Here is a 12,834-nt window from a genome sequence, read left to right as displayed (position 1 = left end):
TTTTAATGGACTTCAGTACACACAGCTCCCCCATTCTTCACCCACCTTTAGTATTATGAGGTTTTCTGAAGGTTAAGCATTTCAGATCTGACTCACGTTCTTTGCCCAGAATGTATTTCTGTTTACCAAAATCTCAGATTACCATGGTAACTATCAGGAGTCCCTAAAATGTACGTTGCCTTTTCTGTACTCAACCTAGGGCAGAGTCACCGCAAATGGCCACAGAGATGACATAAGAATGCCATCGACGGCTGAGAAAAAAAGCCACCCACCCTCACATCGCTCATTTCTTTCCATTTTAGTGTGTCTTCGGGGAGATCGAATGGCAGACTAGGAGGATAATAAAATTGTCAGTACAGACTCTTCTCGTTGTTTCGCAGACAGGGAGCCACTGACTGTCCAGTGGTCTGCAGGCCAGAGAAGAGGAAACGTTGAAAAACGGAACAGGAAACAGATGGGAGATGTGATCTCTCCAAGCTCCCCAAATTCTGAAAAACCTCAGACCAGCCTGGTTGCTTGAAGATTAGGACAAAAGTGGGATCTGTGCATTTACCAGAGAGAGGCCAGCAGAAGCGGGCACAGCAGGGAGTCCTGTCACAAGGACCCCAAATCCAACTGGCTGCAGTTCAGCCTGCCAAGGGGAAGTGAGAAAGCTCTGCCATTACTGAGTTAATTTGGGCCAAGAGGTGGGGAGGAGCCTTACACTCTTGCAAGGATAGCCTCCACCCTAGCTTCATGTAGACAGCTCAATTCTCTGTAATCATGTGCTTTGGGGTTAAGAACACTTCTTTCTTTACCAAGAATTGAGAGGTATTTACTAAAAATTAAGCATGTAGGGGCACCTGGCTGGCTCAGTCGGAAGAGCATGTGACTCTTGATCTCAGGGCTGTGGGTTCGGGCCCACACTGGGTCTAGAGGTTATCCCAAAAATAAATAAATAAATAAACTTTAAAAAATTAAAAGTTAAAAATAAAAAATTAAGCCTGCAATGGTGGCCAGAGGAAAGGGACTCAGTCTTCCACATCTGCAGTCTTTAGGGCTCATGCCAGGAAAAGGAGGGAGCAGAGTCTGGAATAAATGGGTTGGGAACACAGAGACACCAAAGAATCTAAATGGCATCGTTAAAATTCATCCGAAGGTGCAATTATTTGTCCAAAAATGATTCCTATGCCTGAGTTCAAAGCGCTGGGAGAAACTGTTGTGGTGATTGTTTCCCCAGGTTGGAAGGAACATCCAGGCTGGAAGTTTCCTTTGCTTCACTGGTTTGGCAGGAGGGGCCTGGGGAGGATGGGGGGGGGTGGGGAAGTGATCGCTCCTGAACAACCAGCAAGTTGAACCTGCATCCTGAGGAGATGCTAAAATCTGACAATCCAGTTGCCCTCCCCCTAACAAAGCCTGATATCAATGCCATCCAAAAATCCCAGACACCCTTCCCCTCCAGAATGACACATTTCACTTGTGACCTTGTACAGCCTGTGGTCGGGGAAAGAGCCTTTGAACACATCTCCAGAGCTGCCGCGATTAGAAGGTCTTTGATTACTCAGCTCAGCCGGTCCACCCTTCTCTGTAATCCCCTTCTCCCCTCCCTCAGCCCCCTTCACCTTGTCCAGTACCCCAGGCAGGTTTTTCTTTTTTTTAAAGCAACCCATTTTTTGTCCTCTTTTCATTTTCCTATAGCATCCTAAACCTCAAGATGCGGTTAACACTAATCCTGATTTATTTAGGATTTATCTGCATTATTAATTCCAATCATGAAAAAAAAAAAGTGTTCTGGGCCCTGGTTTGTATACAAAGTTTGGGTGTTTGTGAAAGGGGCCAGCAATCCCTGGGAAACATATTTCCTTTAGCTATCTTTTAAATCCAAACAACTTTCTTTTCTAGTTGGAAAATATTTCTTGAGATGGGTCCCATCCTTAACAATTTCATTTATTATTATCCAACCCCCCCCAGTCGATATCCTTTGAAGCTGCTTCCTGCATTAATCTGGACTTAATATGGATTTAAACATTTACAATGGAAAATAATTTGGGTTAAAAAATAATCTCCCTTGATAAAGCTAGAAACCCCCCACAACTGTCAGCATCTCTGACAGCCAGGAATAGAATGAGATTCTTGAATATGCATATTGAAGAAAAAGGAAAAGCAAGTCTAACAGGGTGTAGGTTATAGTTTATATTTGTCAGCTGTTATGACTGGACCAGAGTTGAGTGATATCCAGGGTCTTGACTTTTTGTTTGAATGAATTCATCATCACCCAGAACACATGAACAGTTACTTGGTGCCCAGAATAAACTAAAAATACCTTCCCGTTGGCGTGAGAGAAAGCTGTCTCTCAGAGGTAGCAGCCTGCATCCATCACTCACAGAAGGGCTGCTCAGGAACAAACAGGTTCCAATGCCCCCTCCACCATCCTTCCCAGTCTTGCATTTTTCAGTTTATTGACTGGTCCAATGCTGGAAATAGAAACTTCCTCTTTCTTTGGGTAGACCCCCAGAGTGGCCAGTGTTTTCGAGGGAATTTATCCCGGATTTGACTCAAGGAGCACATAGGGATTGGAATCTTTTCATAGGAATTTAAAGGAATTCTGATCAGTCCTCCAAGGCTGCTTTGTCAGATCTCAGCACTTAAGACAGACCTCAATGATGTTTTTGATTTCTTAGTGACGTGCAGAAGGAGGCTAGGCTAACTCTGAGAAGCGCCCCTTTTCTGGGGATGGAAGATAATGTGGCGTGGGCACCATCACTCCTTGTTCCTATGGCCATGGCAGGTCTCACTTATCAGTCCCAATGTTCTTTTCCATTGAGCCAGGAGACAGCCTTTGTACCCTTCTCAACACAATGCCTCAGGAGCCATCTGCAGTGGTTCTGCTTTGGGACACACGTTGAAACCTCTGTGCCATTCCTGCTGGGCCCTGTACTACTTCAGGAGACTCTGAGCTGATTTTAGCATGGCTTTTAGCATTCTCCTTCAGCCTATCTTGTGCACCAATGCTGGTTCTCTTCCCGTTCTAGAGAATACGGGTCCATGGTATTAGGAGGAATTCCAGAAAGTCCAATACGAGGGCATGTAAATTCATGGTACAAATTTTAGAAAATGCAGATATACAAAAAAGTAGAAAATTAAAATGACTTATAATTCCATTAGGATATACATATTGATGTATATGCCTCTCTTTTTATAAAATGTTTTTGTTGTAAAAAATAGGTATATACTGAAAAAGTGGGTGAGTTTTATAATTTCTTACATTATTTTATAATTTCTTACATTGTACCTTCATAAGCTGATCTATATGTTATACAGAAAGAAGAGTATATGTAGTGCATCTGAACTTTACATGCATTGTGAATAAAAATATGGGTTTCCTACTTTATACATTTATTGAAAAGTCTGGAAACTTCATTATCTGGAAGCTTTTAGATCCTAAAACACAGAGTTGAACAATTTTAGGGCATGTAGCTACATTTCCAGTATTCCAAGGATATCTCAGTATGTTTGCCCATTCTTTTTTTAAATTTCTTAACAGCTTTATTGAGATATAATTTACATACCAAGCAATTTACCCAAACTGTGCAATTTCATGGATAGGGGTATATTCACAAGGTTGGACAACCATCATCACATTCCATTTTAAAAAATTTTCATCACCCCAAAAAGAAACCCCACATCTGCTGGCAATCATTCCCACTCCTCTTTCCCTCCAAACCCCCTCAGCCCTAGTCAACTGCTCATCTACTTCCTGTGTCTCTGAATAACCTTGTTGTGGACATTTCATATAAAAAGCATCATTCTGTATTTGGGTGTTTGTGACTGACTTCTTTCACTTAGCATGTTTTCAAAATTAGTCTGTCCATTACAGCATTCCTTCATTCCTTTTTATTGCCAAATAATATTCCATTCTATTTGCCCATTCTATATGAGAGCTTCTGTTCTGTTTTTGTTTTCATAATGTTGCTTTCAGCACTCGACTGAATCGAGTGGCCCTTGCTTCTCCCATCTGTGCCCCTTTAATTGTTCCTTGATTTCGTTTGTAGGAGTCTACTGAATGTACAAAGAAATCCAGTTCCATTCAGTTCATCAGATACATATTGAGTGTTGAAATATGCAAGGTTCTTTGCTAGAAAATGCTGGGGATACAAAGATGAATGGACACTGCCTCTGCCATTCAGGGGTTTACAATCTATTTACATCAAATTATGAGAGCAAATCGTGTCCATGAGTCATTCTGAGACCATTAGCTTTTCACTAATATTTTTTTAAGTAGGCTCCACACCCACCATGGGGCTCGAACTCACAATCCTGAGATCAAAAGTCATATGCTCTACCAACTGAGCCAGCCAGGCACCCCTAACTACTATTTGAATTTGCATTGTTTTGATATAGATGTGTAAATGTTTTTCCAGTTTCTTTCATGTGTTTTTATGTTTATATGATGCTATTATATAAGCCACCCCAAGACAGGAACTACGCACTCTATTTTTTTACTTTTATAATAATAGTATTAATTATAATTATGTCAGCTATTATTTATTGATCTGGAAAACAATCCTGTGAGGTAGCTGTTGTTATTTTCATTTGCTGATGGGGAAACTGAGGCTCGGTCTGATAAAGCAACTAGCTGAAGGTCACTCACCTGGTAAGGGTGGTCACTGGACTACATTAGCCCGCAGCTGCATGAAAGGCATCCTCAGCAGCCAGTAGATGATACCGTCTACCTGCCATTCCGGTCGGCAGCTCTGCACCTGGGCCTTGGCAACCTGAAGGATAAAGTCAGAGTGTCTCAAGTCTTCATCCTGTGGCATTGGCCATTGCGTCCATTCCATTGTTCTCTTGGCAATGATAGAAAATGTAGCTCCCCACAGAACTCCCTCTGTGTGGTACAAGAAATCACTGGATGTCATCTTCGGAATGTACCATTTTGGAATCAAACTTTAGAAGATGTGCTTAGGGATAACAAAGTAGGATCCTCTCAACTCCCCCCATGTACCATTTGGTAGAGGAGCATGACCAACGGCAGGACTGGGGAACTCCGACTTCCCGTTTGGGACCTCTAGAACTGTCCGTCTACCTTCCTGAGACACGCTTGACTGTACTGTGCTGTCATCTTCGACAATAAGGCAGGTTACATCCGTGAATCTACATATCACAATGAAGACACTCAATAAATATTAAATAATAATTATTGTTTCCTTCACATTCACTGACAGGATAAAATCCCAGGAAAGAACCTTAAAGGTCTAATTACTTCGTTGGCATTGAAACCAAACTGCTAGTTGAGAAATTAATTGTGGAGCCGTCGGAGATGGAGCAGTAGGAAGTTGTTTTGAGCAGTGATGTCAGTCTGAAACTCCGCATAAGATGTGGGGCAATAAACACAAATGCAAACTGCCGGAAGTGACTGAGCAGGAGGCTAGACATGCAGCCGGCGCCGAACAAACTTCTGCTCATTTACTGGTTATTTCGGCACACAAACGACGTGTTGAGTGAATGACCACCTGAGCTAATGTATACGCAGAAAACGTCTCTAGAGATACTTAGAACAGTGTGGAGATGATCTCCAGCACAAATGAAGGCCCAGAATATTAAGAACCCCAGTGACGACTAGAATTAACATTTGCTGAGCACCAGCTATGAACCAGGTCCTGTTTCAAGTGCTTTAAATATAGCATCTCATTTCATCTGTGTAACAAGTTGTGTAGCGAATATCATCCTCATTTTTAAAATTGGATAATGGAGGCACAAAGATGTTAAGTAACCTTCCCAATATCACGCAGTTAGTAGTAAAAATAAATAAATAAATAAATAAATAAATAAATAAATAAATAAATAAATAAATAAATGAAAAGCGCCCAAGTTTGACCAAGTGGAAGTATATTCACTGTGCCACTTCCCAATCTCTTAAGAGATCACGAGTTTCCAAGACCTTAGAGAAATACCCAGAGATTATCCAGTCCATTGTCTTCACACTGCTCCATGGAAGCATGGGATTTACTTCAGAAGCCAGTCCTACCCACCATGAAGTATTTGTGCCAAACAGCGATGAGTTGAACCTGCTTTGGTTATTGGATTTCCACGTAACATTTTGTTTTCAAACAAAAGAGAGAAAGAGTATTCCATTGGTATAGATCTCAGGCAGGCAAACATTTGCTGTAAAGGGCCAGATAGTAAATATTTTAGGCTTTGCAGGCCACATTGTGTCACGGCAACCCAACTCTACTGTTGTCTTATAAAAGCAGCCATGGATAGTATGTACGTGAGTAAATGTGGCTGTGCCCCAATGACACGTCATTTATAAAAGTAGCCATAGTCTGCTGACCTTGGGTCTAGGCCATCCCCCATAGTCAAGTGGAGTTTGCCCAAACTTTCTGAATAGGGGTTGTCTTGCTTGCCCACAAAGAGAAGATACACTGTCCAAGACCCCCATATTTATTAGCACCTGTTATCTGTCAGAAAGTCCTGCCACAGTTTAAGGGAAAGGAAATTAACATGTATTGAATGTGGACTTTGTGTCAGGTAATCTACTAATGGCTCTCCATGTGAATTGATCTTCATTGAAATTGTGTGTGGTGAACGGCAGGACCCCCTTTAACAAAAAAGGAAACTGAGGCTTACAGAGGTGAAAAGAGTAACTAAACTAGAGTCAGGCCACAGTCTCCCTCCCTATTCACCATCACACCATATTGACATGGCTTAAAGCCACATTGCTTGTCTTGCCTTGTAACAGACTGGAAGGTCATTGATTAGTCAGCCACTGGCGATTCTTCCCTAGGAAAAAGCAGTTAAGTTCACGTCATGACCTCACTTTGCCGCCCCCCAGATGTTTCACCATCTCTATTAAGTTAGGGATTTCTATATGAGTTTTCCCAAGGCTTAACAAGGGAAGAGGATAACCTTGCAATTTCAGTAAGCTGTTCTCCCAATTATGCTTTTAGTCATGTATTGTGTATCTTACTAGGTTGTGTTGTGGGTGTGTATTAGGTGGTGATCCTCCACAATCCATACGTCTTTCATAAAGATCATTTTTCATCTCTATACTTTATTCTCTACCTCTTGTACCTGTCTCTCTTAAATTCATACTGTGCTAGGAAAGTTTGGAATTCTAAATCTTCAGTGAACTCCTTTTCTTCAAATATTTACTGGTACTATTAGCTTGGTTATATGCCACCAGTAAATAAAGAAATTTAGTTTCTTCCTTCTGCATGGGATAGGTTGAAATTCTGAGGCTGAGATATTGATGGTTGGAATACAGAATCTCTTCCAGGACATACATTTATTTTCTTCCAAGGGCACCAAAATGACTTGGAATTGAAGAACCCTTTGCATCTATTTTCAATTCACTCTGGATCGGTTTGCTTTTAAGAACCATCAACCCCATTCGCCTGGCAATAGGAGGTTGGTGCTGGAAGTCAAGACATCAGAGCCTCTGGTGGCTCTCAGATCCAGAAAATTCTGGGTCCATGAGCCACGGCAGCCCGTCTTCACAACTAACTGTAACCCAGCTGCGTGTGAAGCAGAAAAGAAATCCATCACACGTGGAAAACTTAGCCATCAATAAGTAGCTCTGCAGGCCTTTCAGTTGGGGACCCACCACAGAACTGGCTCTCCATCAACAATCAAACAGTCTTTAGCTGTGATCAGCCACTTCCATCACCTCTGAGACTGGCAGGTTTCCAATAAAGCCAATAGCCCCCTCCCCCAGGGTAAGGTCATCTGCAGGAGGCAGGCATTGTCGTTTAGCCAAGCAATTTGACAACAGTGTTAGCTTACACTCTATTAGCCAGCAGCTACACCCTGACCCCTGACCCTGACATTGACCTCAGACACCCTTCTCCTGAGGTAGAGTCTCATCATTTGAGGTGGCCCACCCTGCTGGTTAGCATGAGAGAAGGCCCATCAGGACCAAGCAGGCCTCGCTGGTCACCCCTGGTCCCAACCGGAGGCTTAAGGCTCAAAGTACAGAAACAAGCTGAAGTTGAACCCAAGATGGCAAAGGTGAACATTCAGAAGCGTATCCATCAGCAGCCTGTCACCAAAGGACGATGTAAGAACTATGGAAGCTTTCAGCGCAGAGGTAGTCATTGTCTCCAGACAGTTCTGCTCCTTAATGGAAAAGACATATCAAAATATGGCTTACAAAATACAAAATAATGGACCGAGATGTACATTATATGAGGGTGTTAGACTGCAATGTACTTTACAGTGGGGGAATTAGATTGAAGTGTTATGCCAGGGTAGTTAGGTTGAAATATGGATTATCCTAGGTATGTTAGCTTGAGATGTGCTTTATAACACAGTTGTTAAATTAAGATGTGCTCTTCAGTGCAGGCATTAGCCCGAGATGTGCATTATAGCAAAATTGTTAGGGGAAGATGTGGATTCCACTTTGGGAGGGGACAAGAGCAAGGAAGACACCTTGTGTTGAATATTATTCAAGTTTACGGAACGTCTTCTGCATTACGTGGATTTCAGAGGTTTGAATGCAGGGGAATGAGAGTATGAAATACATCATGTTCCTTCCCTTCTCCTTTCTCCCAGCCAAACAACCTGCCACTTTCCCCATTTTTCCTGTTAGGGACTTACAGACCTCCCCCATCAATAAAAACATTAGCTCACTAAACAGCCTGATGGCTTTTCCTTCCCTGGCTTAACCCTTCGGGAGCTGGGGTTTCCTTTGGATTTGTAAAGATATTGATCCCGGATAATGTTTGCTTTTCTAACTCTCTCTTCCCTAGACTTGATGGATAGGTTCAGGGCTCCATCTCGGCAGCCAATGCACCACAGCTACCCAGGGAAAAGGGAATGGGAAGCCAGGCGAGTATTCAGTAGTTAGCACCGTCGGAATGCTTTTTCTGGGATGGACAGGCCCGGGAGAAATGTGGGGGCCACAGTCACTTTTAATCAGCACAGGATTTCACTTTCGATTTTCCTCATTCTTGTCCTGATCCCTCTACCAATATTTCTTCAGTTCAACTCAGAGCCTTATATAGTTTCTAATTAATATCAGATGCTATCTCGAGGTTGGCTGCCCTGAGTTCCATTTTCAAAGACGGCTTTTGCAGTTAAAGGATCTATAGTCTCATCAACATGGATGAATACCGGTAGCTAAGTTGTTTGCTTGTGATGCTGGCCTAGGTGGGGACAACTTTAATAAACCTTCACCCTTAGGTATAAATCTTACCCAAGAAAAATAAGTGAAGAGGAATGGGAGCATCATCTTGCTCATTAACCACTTGGCCTACAAAGGTTCACTGACTGTCTTCCCAACAGTGTTTTTGTTCTTTCTTCTCTTCCTTAGCTCAGAAGATATAATTTACAGCCTCCAGAAGTCTAGCTGAGCGCAACTGGACAGTGTCCAGCTTCGCCGGAATCAGAGAGGTGAGTTCCAGCCTTCTTGTTTCTCAATGAAAGAAAATGTTATACCAGGTGAGTTAACTCAGTCAAAAAGACTAACCTGCCAGACAAGGGCACCAAACAAAACCAAACAGTTCGAAGGAAGTTGCATTGTTACTAGACAGCTCTGCATTGTGCCTTGCGGTTCCAGGCGAGTGGGCATTTCTGTGTGCATTTTGTCAGGCTTGGTTTCTCCACACAGAAAAGAGGGTTTGCTGCAGGACAACAGCACTTACCTTCCCTGGCTGAGCTTGCTGTGGGCAAAACACAAGGAATATGACAGAAATATGCTGGCCAGGTGAGAAGCTGTTCCACCCACTCTAGGTTGTCTTTGCCAACATTCGTCTGTCAGTATCCCCACTCCTTCTCTAAGCATTTTTTGGGTAAGCACTTTGGAAGTTTGGTGTGTTCTTTTCTCCTCTTGGTATCAATTCCTGCCTCATTTTCTAACATCACATTTCCCTTAAAAATAGGCTAGGAGAGCTATTTCTGTCCGCTGTCAAGGGATCTGTCCAGCCAGACTCCCACGGGATGTAGGAATGAGTTTAAAACCAATCCTGAAGAAAAAAGAAAAGGAAAGGTTGGCTTAGTCCCAGGATCTGTTTTTAAACAAATCTGTTGGGTCAAGTAATATATTTGTGGCCCCTCCCTAGGAGAGAAATTACAGTATGGTTCTCTTGAAAACCATCTAAATCCCACTCCAAAGAAGAGACCAAATAGTATCATGGCGGAATCATGGTGGCCTGGTGGTTGGAAGCAGTTTTGGAATCAGCCCTACTCCCTCACTTGCTTGCATTGTGAACTTGGGCAAATCACTGGACTTTTATGAACCTCATTTTTTCCATCCATAAAATGGGTTTACTGGTAGTAACAACCTCACAGGGATATTATGAGGAACAAATGGGCTAATGCATACAAAATGTTTAGTCTTATGCCTGCCGCAGAGTAATCACTCAACAAACAGTAGCTGCGCACTTTATAATTTTATTACCACACCAATGACTAGCAGGAGCAATGTGCCAATTTATCATGGGCTCCTGCAGCATTGACTTATCATATACCACACTGACCCTCGTGTGCTCATTAACACATCTAGCTTTAGAAACATGCTGTATCCCCCGACCTCTCTCCTTTCCAAGACCAGTGTTTCTGAGGATTTTTCTCTGTACAGGAAGAAGGGCAGCCCTACCAATGAGGGGATAAACAGATTAGAAGGGCCTCATTGATGGAATATAATCCCCCTCTGTACTCATTGGTAACTATCCATGATTGTATTTCAAAGGTAACAGTTCATCTCCACCGTAGGGATTGGTGTGCACTCCACAAATAGGGCTTAATGTGATCCGACAGGCCTGATTTCTCCAGATATATATTAAAACAACATGCCCAGTGCTGATGGTTACAAGGTCCTGACCTTTAACAAGAACTTATGATGTAAGGCAACCTGCCCAGGAGAGCAGGTGGGGCAGAAGGGCAGAGGGACAAGGTCATCAGCTAATGAAGTGGTCAGCATTGAGTTTCTGTCACTCAGCTGGTTAAGAGGAAACTGAGAGGGAAGTAAAAGAAAATGGGGGCATTTAAGAAACAAAAAGAAGGACCACATTTGAGCTGGAGCTCCAAAAGGGAGCAGATGTTGTCAGAACGCAGGATGATGAAACACGGCCCATCTGAGCCTTCATTATAGCCTTGTTCAATTTTACCTGCTGAATACAAGCTAGTTGAAAGAACATTTGGACGAAGCTAATTCCGTACAAATCCCAGGTTAGAATGAAAATGAGCAGGTACTAAACCCACCTGCTCTTTGGTTCATATTGGCCCCAGGCACACAGTAAGGAAAGGTGGTCAAGAACATGGGCTTAGAGATGTATTCCAGACCTATTCTCTCTGTGTTCTTGGGCACACTACCCACTAAGCTTCAGCATCATTACCTGGAAAGCTGAAAATGGTCCCCACCACAAAGCGAGGTTCATAGAATTATAGGAGAAAATTCATGTCAAGGGCATAGCATGGTAATTGGTATAGAGTCATCATTCAGGTGTCAGTCGTGACTTATTATTACCCCATGGACACCAACAATCTTAGACAGAAAGTGCCAGGTTTTTAAAAAAATGGCTAATAAGTTGTGTGTTACAGCCTACAAAGATGGCTCCACCAGTTTCCCAGTGGGAATTCTACTGTTTGCCATTGGAGGAGCACTCCAAACTTTTGAACCGCTCACCCGGTCAATGAACATTTATTGAGAACTCCTGAGTGCTGAGCATGGTGCTAGGTCCTGGGTGGTGCTGAATTGACTTTGTTCTTCACCACCTCGCTGGGGAGACAGGAACATCAAGTCTTAGAGCCTAAGTGGTAGTATATTTCAAGAATATAGCATGGGGTGGGGACAGCCAACTCTTCTTGAGATCAGAGAGAAGTCAGAGAGATGAGGACATTCATTTCTCTTTTATCACTTCGTCCTTCAAATGATGCCTCGGGGCAGGTAAGGCTGGTGTCACTCTCCCCATTCATTTTACGTAGGAAAAGTTGAAACCCAGGCAGGTTACCCTTGCTTTTGTTTGCAGCCATTCATAGTAGAACTGAGACTGTTCTCTCAGCCTCCAGGCTTTCAAAAGGGAGATTGCCCAGCAGCATCAGGATGAATTATGACCACTGAGGGCCATCTGAGATCCAGAAACATTTCTCCTAACTGGCACTGTCATTGTAGCAGATTATAATCCAACTCTTGAATCCCACAAAGATGCAGAAGGCTTCAGTTCCATTTCTGAGTTATTAAAAAGATTCTTTCAAAGCTTTACCCTCTTACTTCTAAAAGTGAAGTGCTCTCTAGTTTAGGGGAAGAAGCACTGAATGGATAGAGTGAGGACCAGCATGCTGGGCTCAGCAGTGCCCTGGTTTCCCTCACATCCCACAGCCACTGGTGCCTCAGGTCCCCAGATTAGCACCTTTGTATTCCCTGCCCACCTCTACCTTGCAAAGATGATAGGAGGATAAACTGAAAGCATTGATCTGAGGAAGCACTTTGAGTGTTTGGTGGGGAACATAAAGTTCCAGTGGAAGTGATTATCAAATTAGGCTGTAGCAGCCTGGGAATAAAGACTTGGAGCATCACCAGGGCCACCAACCCCTATGCCAGTCATGACCCAGACAAACGTCTTCCTCAGGATTCAGTTCCTGGGGACTTCTCTGGGTTTGGAGACTCTAGTAGAATAGCACAAATGCTCGTATACCATTAGCCAAGGCTACCTTCTTTTTTCTTTCAAAAGTGGACCTAGCTTTATGCCTTTTCTCTGATTATGGAGGTAATATAAATCTCTCTTTAGAATACAAGCAATTTGGGCGCCTGGGTGGCTCAGTCGTTAAGCGTCTGGCTTCGGCTCAGGTCATGATCTCAGGGTCCTGGGATCGAGCCCTGCATCGGGCTCCCTGCTCGGCGGGAATCCTGCTTCT

General features: G+C 43.1%; 1 protein-coding gene across 1 annotated transcript in view; it reads left to right on the top strand.

The window, feature by feature from the left end:
* ZFHX3 (zinc finger homeobox 3) overlaps window positions 1-12,834 on the top strand; it is a 1,392,145-nt gene that overhangs the window by 1,063,366 nt on the left and 315,945 nt on the right. The window contains exon 10 of the mRNA XM_064580652.1: window positions 9,293-9,372. The gene's annotated coding sequence lies outside the window, so the exon portion shown is untranslated. The remainder of the gene's footprint in view (window positions 1-9,292; window positions 9,373-12,834) is intronic.

The sequence above is a fragment of the Mirounga angustirostris genome, unplaced genomic scaffold (assembly GCF_029215605.1).
Source record: "Mirounga angustirostris isolate CCGP_5_RB_7025 unplaced genomic scaffold, mMirAng1.0.hap1 SCAF_16, whole genome shotgun sequence".
In the NCBI taxonomy this organism is placed as follows: Eukaryota; Metazoa; Chordata; class Mammalia; order Carnivora; family Phocidae; genus Mirounga; species Mirounga angustirostris.
This window is presented reverse-complemented; position numbering and strand designations above follow the sequence as displayed.